This window comes from Quercus robur, chromosome 4 (genome assembly GCF_932294415.1).
Source record: "Quercus robur chromosome 4, dhQueRobu3.1, whole genome shotgun sequence".
In the NCBI taxonomy this organism is placed as follows: Eukaryota; Viridiplantae; Streptophyta; class Magnoliopsida; order Fagales; family Fagaceae; genus Quercus; species Quercus robur.
In genome coordinates, this window is record NC_065537.1 from 68,377,003 (window position 1) to 68,384,358 (window position 7,356).

The 7,356-nt window shown below is 32.4% G+C and overlaps 1 long non-coding RNA gene across 2 annotated transcripts; it reads left to right on the top strand.

Annotated features, from left to right (window-relative positions):
* Positions 1-903: 903 nt before the first annotated feature.
* On the top strand, positions 904-4,506 carry LOC126723477 (uncharacterized). Of its 2 annotated transcripts, none has more exons than XR_007654329.1 (3): positions 904-1,303; positions 1,574-1,780; positions 4,253-4,506. It is a non-coding gene; the product is annotated as an uncharacterized LOC126723477 (long non-coding RNA). The 2 variants fall into 2 exon arrangements; XR_007654328.1 differs by lacking the exon at positions 4,253-4,506 and adding an exon at positions 2,089-2,201.
* The last annotated feature ends 2,850 nt before the right edge of the window (positions 4,507-7,356 follow it).

Here is a 7,356-nt window from a genome sequence, read left to right on the forward strand (position 1 = left end):
AAAAACAACCCATCTGCAACCTCAGAAGATAAATCATACCAAAACCCAATAAAACAACACAATTCTAAAGCCAGTATGACAGTATCAACAAATACACAAATATAAAGTCTACAGACTCTAATCGCATGTTATGCCAAATACACAAATATGTCCCATTATTATTTCATAGTATTCTGAGTTCAAATCATGCTGCCACTATCATGGGTAATGATTAAACTGAACATTAAACCTTTAATACAAGTGGTGATTTTATCACTAAACCATTAATGCACATTGCTCATCCTATAACTCAAATATAGAAATTATAATTGAAAAGACATCTATATAATAACTAATAGTCGAAACGTTTGACTTTTGTTGACCACTCCTTATTACGCCACATGGCTACATAAATTAATGCCACATCTACCATTAAAAACACAGAACAATGTATCTTTTCATTTGGCGGAACAAGAGAAATGTTTGCATGAAATCTTCACTTTTCAAACAAACACTCCTTTTGGCCCTGGGTAGTTACAAATTTTACACCTTTTATATTCCTTCCCACGAACGGAGAAAAAAAAAACTTCTTTCTTTTTTTTTGATAAGTAATAAGGATATATATTCAATAACACTGCCTTATGCAAAAAAAACATAAGGCAGAGAGAACAATACAGATAGAGCAGATTAAGAAAAGAGAAAAAAAAAAAAAAAAAAAAAAAAAAAAAAAAAAAAAAAAAAAGAAAGAAAGGGGAGAGACACTAAATGCAAAGGAGAGAGCTAAGGAACATAGGGAGAGAGTCACTAAAGGTGATTCCCCAAGCCCTAGACCAGTCAAACAGGGAGCCACTGAAAGAAGCCAATAATTGGTCATCCGAGCTTTCCAAGTACTCAAAAGTCCTCCAATTCCGTTCCTTCCAAAGACACCACATTAAGCACAAAGGAGCTAGATTCCAAATGCTAGACGAGTGTTTTCCAGGCCAATTCCACCAACCAAAGAGGGTATTCGCAACTGTTCTTGGCAAGCCCCAAGAAAACCCAAAAGATCTAAACACCAGACTCCACAACCTATGAGCCTTACCACAATGAAGTAGCAAATGATCCACCGTCTCCCCATTACAACGGCACATGATGCACCAGTCAACAAATGATCTCTTTTTTCCTATACGCTTCTCTCTTTCCCTCTCTCCTTTTCAAACACAACTTCACCGTTTCACTCTACAATATACTAACGCATTAGTTGCTACCCTTAGCCGCTCTCTCTCCATGGACCAAACCTAACTCGAAGTCGGTGATTACGCCTCAAACCTCTCTCGCAACCATGGTTAGAATAGTTCAAACCCTAAATCTTCATTTTTTTTTTTTTTTTTTTTGCATCATATTTTTGTTGTTTCTACCATGATTGAGTTTTGTTCTCTTTTTCTATACTGAATAATCCAGTTATTTTGAACAAGTTGGGGTTTTTATATAGAATTGTACATATGTATCATGTAGGCATGTAGCACGGGTTAGGACTCTTTGAAATTAGGTTAGGTTTTACTTTTTCACTTATAAATAAATAAATAAAATTCGGTTTTACTTTTTCAATATGCAGACCTCTTCTTCATCAAGTGCAGTACAATCTTCAATCTCTGAAGTGGGAGCACTTTGTTTAATTATAGCACGCATTTCTTCAATTTCAATGAGCAACAATGGGTCAAATACTATTTTGTCTGCCCGTAATAACCTGACACAAGAACAACTGAACGGAGAACTCACCCACCATCATCGGCGATCGTCAGACCCCCCCCAATGTCTTCAGGTTTTTGCATTTTATTCTTATTTATTTAATATTAGGCTTTTAATAGAATTTAGATTTGGGTATTTTAGTTGGTTGGTTTTGATTTACCTAATTGGGTTAGATTCAATTTTAATTAAGGTTTTGATTTAGGATTGGCTTTTATCAATGGTCAAAAAATTGTAAACCCTAATTTTCATTAATCTCACACTTTGTTTGGTTGGCCTCACTAGGTCTATCTCTGTTTCTCTTCTTCTAATTTTTAGACTCTCTTTATTCTGTTTTTTTTTTCTTTACAAGATATATTTTTAATGGTGGAATCCTTGAAATAGATAATGGAATCCAGTAGGCTATAATAGTTCTTCATCACATGAAAAGAGAATAGAGGCAACCCCATTACGCTAGAAGTGTTCAACAAATTGCTAAGGTATAATCTATAATCAATTTTAAAAAAAAAAAATTTGGCTATCTGATAACATAATTATGATTTTAAATATCAAATATAAAAGTTGAATGATGGCTTAGATTGATTGTGTTTTATATGCATTATTTGTTTAAAAGGTAGTATTTGTAGTTTGTGGGGGAAAAATAGAGAGAGATATTGAATTTCGTCAACACAAGTTCTCACATTTTAATTACCTATTACTGGGGAAAAATGTCCCTGTTTCCCCATAACTTATAAGATTCTACTGTAGTGTTGGCTATCACAATTAGATGTCAAAAAGAATTATTAGCAGCGTCAGGTGTGAGTAGATGGAATACACCAAATGCTTTATGGTTAAAGTATATTGGACTGTTCATTTTTTGCAAAATACTGATGTTGGTGGTATAGGAATATATTGGTCAAAATTTGACCATTTGATTGGATTTTTTTTTTTTTTTTTTTTTTTTACGCTAAAGATCATGAAATTCCTTTTGTTTTGACTGGTTGTAGGCAAAAATTAGTTTGAATCGAGTGAGATGTTACAAAAAAATTACTCCAATTATAGGTTTTTTTTTTTTTTTTTTTTCTCTTAAGAAATGTGCATGATATTAATAAAAATCTGCTTTTATATTTCTTGAAATACCAAGCTGAATTTTTCACGATATTGCCATAATTTTACTTTGCATGGATGATCTCTAATATTTTGATCATAAAAATAGTATTTCATTACCTTAGGGTGAGTGCTTTTGACGGTACACTTCGGTTTAGGAAATTATTTTATTTTTTATGAATTACATGTTATTTTTAATAGGGTTCAATTGCATTAAAGGAATTTTCACATTTATATGAAGTGATACTATAAATTTTATTGACAAAATTTAGCTACAAAATTGGTTGTACCTTAAGTTTACAACCTTACTTAATATCTTTTTATTGAAAGTGAAATTTGACAAATCTACCATTGGATTATATTTCTTCTTATATCTTCCATGCTTGCAAAAATTTCTATAAAATTAAATATTAATAACTATGTTATCAATAAATTATTTAAATTGCAAGTTTCTTTAATTTAAAATTATGCATAAAATGTAAGCTTATAGATCATATAGTAAATAATATCCAATTGGCTCAAAATTTGATATGTGTATTAAAAACATAAAGAATATACAATTTAACGATTAGATTCTTAAAATATGTAGTAATGTGAATGATATTTTTTTTTTTTTTTTTTGATGAAAAAAGCTTGAATGATATTGAATAAGGTTATAACCCTAGTTACAACTAATTTTATAGCTAAACTTTGTCCAAATTTAATTATAAAATACATGATTTTTTTTCTTGGAAGTTCATTTAATTTTTCTTTTAATTAGGGATGTGATTTACTTGAGTAGGATGCATTTTCATTTTTTTTTTTTTTGGTTAAAAGGAAATTGCATTAACAAAAACTAAGAGGCCATAGTGGCCAGAGTAGTGGTAGTAAGTCTACCATAGTACATGTCATTAGCATCTGTAGTTACATAGGATTCAATTTCTACAGATGGCGGAAAATCAAAAATAACAAAATCCTCTTGGAGAGAGCACCCTCTTCTCGCCAAGGCATCCGCGATTAGGGGTGTCAATGTTCGACCCAACCCGCGAACACGACACGAACCCAACACGGTTTTTTTCGGGTTAGGGTTGGGCCTTAATGGGTTTGGGTCATAAACGGGTCGACCCGAAAGTGACACGATAAGAAACGTGTCATAAACGGGTCAAACCGCGTAACCCACAATAGACACGTTTGACACGCCAATTTATTTGTGTCAAATCCGAAATGACCCACTTAACACAACCCGTTTAACTCGTATAACAAATAAATAATTATTTTATTTTAGATTTTTCAAATACCTTTTATATCCAATATATATTTTAAATTTAAAAAGAAAAGTAAGTAATTACAAATGAGAAAGGTAATCTTATTGTTTCATTAGTTATTATTACTCTTACATTATTATTATTTAGTTCTTGTAAAACTGTTGAGGCGTGATCATATTTTGTAACTACTAATAATTTTTTTTTTTTTTTTGGCATAGAACTTGTACAAATGAAATTGGATGAGCTTGTGGAAGATGTTATGAACTTGTACATCAACAAAGAATCTATGGATGATAATCGTGGTCATAGTCAGGATTAGTCTACTATTTGCTCAAATTCTTTCAATATTGATACTTAGCATTTGGCGAGTTCCAAGGATATTATATTTTTGTTGAACTATGTTATTTTATTTTTGTTAAACTATGTTATTTTGAATTTGGGTTGAAGTGCTGCACTTCTTTTGGAGTGTAAAGAACTTATTTCTAGATGAATGTTATGTTTTTATTGAACTATACTATTTTGAATGTGGGTCGAAGACTTAAAATGTATGTACTGGTTTTTGGGATATAAAAAAAGATAATTTATAGATGGATGTTATATTTAATATTATACAGGTTGAAATGGGTTGTGTTACATTCGTGTTAACCCAACACGATCCGTTTATTAAACGTGTCAAATGGGTTGGGTCAGGTCAACCCGCCTTATTAACAGGTCGGGTTAGGGTTGAAGGATCCTGACACGATTATTAAATGGGTCGCGTTAGGGTTGAGCCATTTAGTCTAATACCCCTACCTCGACACGACACGAACCCGACACGCTAACCCGAATTGACACCCCTATCCGCGATGCATTTTCATTTTATTATGATGCATCAATATTTTAATTAATTATTTTGAAATATATATATATATATATATATATATCTATATATTAAAATGTAGTGGGACCACACAACCACGAGGCAATCCATGGTTGCACCACATGGCAGCACGTGATTATGCTTGAACAATAATCAAAATAAACTCTGATTATGATTTAGACTCCAAATTAATTATGACTTAGTCAATTTTAAGCTAATCTATTAATTAAGTCCAAATTAAAGTGATTAACCAATTGACATAAGTATGGATTAACCAATTGACCACTATGCACTCTTGGTGTGGTGGTCACTCCATAAGTATAAATGCTTGTGGGGCATGAGGGGGCAAGGGCCAAGATTTAAGTCTCTAGGAGGGAGCTTCACACACATATACACTTAGATTAGGTTAAAGTAGAAATTTTATCTTGTATAAAAAAAGAAATATATATATATATATATATATATATAGATAAAAGCATATGCATGGATAAACAAATAAAACGAACAACATACAAAAATTAAGAAGCACAAAGATAACATCAAACGAGTTATCAAAGAGGAAAACATCGGTAATGGGTGCAAAAACCTCTTCATGGCGTTGTTGTCGAAAACAATCCACAAGAATAGATGGTTGCAATTCAATTCACTCACAAAACTCCAAGTATTTAGCAAAATAATACTCAAGCCCTCCAAACTTCTATTTACAAACAACTTTGTAAATCTTTTTTCTATTCTAGCATCTGGATTTGCAAGTCCAGTTTTCCATCACATAATAAAGTCTCCATAGTCACTTCCAATAATAATAAATACTAAAAAGAAAAGAAAAAAAAAATTATCATTGATTACTCCAAGACCTCTTGGAGATTTGAGATTGCTCTCCAATACTTTCCAAGCACCAATCTACACCATGAACTCTGAAGCTTTCAATAAATATGTGTGCACAATGGTTTTAATCTCTTAAATAGGATTTGACAATGGAGAGGAAGAAGGTACAGAGAATGAGAAGGTTTAATAGATAAGGTTTTAGGGTTCTCTCTAGCTTTTTAGTATGAGTATTGGGTGTTTTTTTCTCACTCAAATTTATGGGAAATGAGAGATATATAATGAGAGACTAGGGCTAGAACTGCAATATGATAAATAACATCTTTGTACGTCCGAAGTGTGGTATGAACTTTCAGTCCAACTATTTTTCTACTTCAGTTTTCGTACCACAATTCGCTTGACATCGCCGACTTCGTAAGAGTGAACTTGTGCAGCTTTCAACCCAGTTTCAGTAACTTGACAACTTTACCTCACCAACCCAATATATATAAATATATATATATATATATGTATGTATGTATGTATATATAGGTAAAACTTAGAAAAAATCCAATTAGATTATACAATTAAAGTTCAATTTTGCGCTATGTATCCTGTAAGGGCTATATTTTAGTTCCCAACCCACTATGTGGATGGACATAGGCCCAAAAAGCCCAAAAACAAGGAATTTGTAAAGAGTGGGTAGGAAAATTAGGCTTTAGTTAATCAAACAAACATTGGGAAGGATTCAGATGATAAGAGAATGAAAAGAAAAAGGGTCGTGTTGAAAAAATCGTCCTCGGCAAAGTCCGAAGAGGTCTATTCTTTTATAATACTCACAAGTCCGATTACGAGTTTGATTCTGGAATGCTACTTTGTTTCTCTCTTTTTCTTCCCCTTTTTTTTGATCCCCTAATCTTGTTTCTTCCTTCTTCTTTTATACTCTCCCTCCTTTTCATCTCCACCTTCCACCTGTATGCTAGATGGTTAGGGCTGATACTTGTCCCATCAGCACTTCCGATAAGTCCTCATGTAGTAGCTGTAAAGATAAAATACACTGTTTAGATATCACTTCTACATTAATGCGGCCAGGGAGTTAGTTGCAGTGCATTTAATGCAAAAATAGCAACTTTTTCCCCAGATATTTTGGGGCTCTTCCTTATCTTATATCTCTGCAATATTTGTCCGCCCCAATTGAATTTTCGGGGTTATCATCTTTGCTGTCAAACCATCTTCCAGGATAGCCAAGTTTGGCCAATGAAGTTTTCATCCTTGGCACACTCTCTAGAGCTATTATGACCAAACCCCATCTTTTATTTATCAGCGCAATCTCCTCAGACAAAGACTTCTCCTCCTCGGGCAAATCCTTGTTCTCGGCTTGGGCCACAAGCCCAATATATTGATAAATAATGAACTTCTGGGCCCAAAGACCCTACATATCCTAAATTTTTTTTTTTTTAGAGAGAGTTTTATTTCTTAATTTTAGAGTCAAATGTGAGATCACATCATAAATATTCATCCAAATGAATTATTACATACAAAAACCAAAGAATCTAAAATTAATAAACATAAAAAAAAAAATTTAAAAATTGACAATTTATATTTTCTATCTAATAATATTCTTATAAGACTTTTTAAAGAGTTAAAAAAAAAAAGAATGAC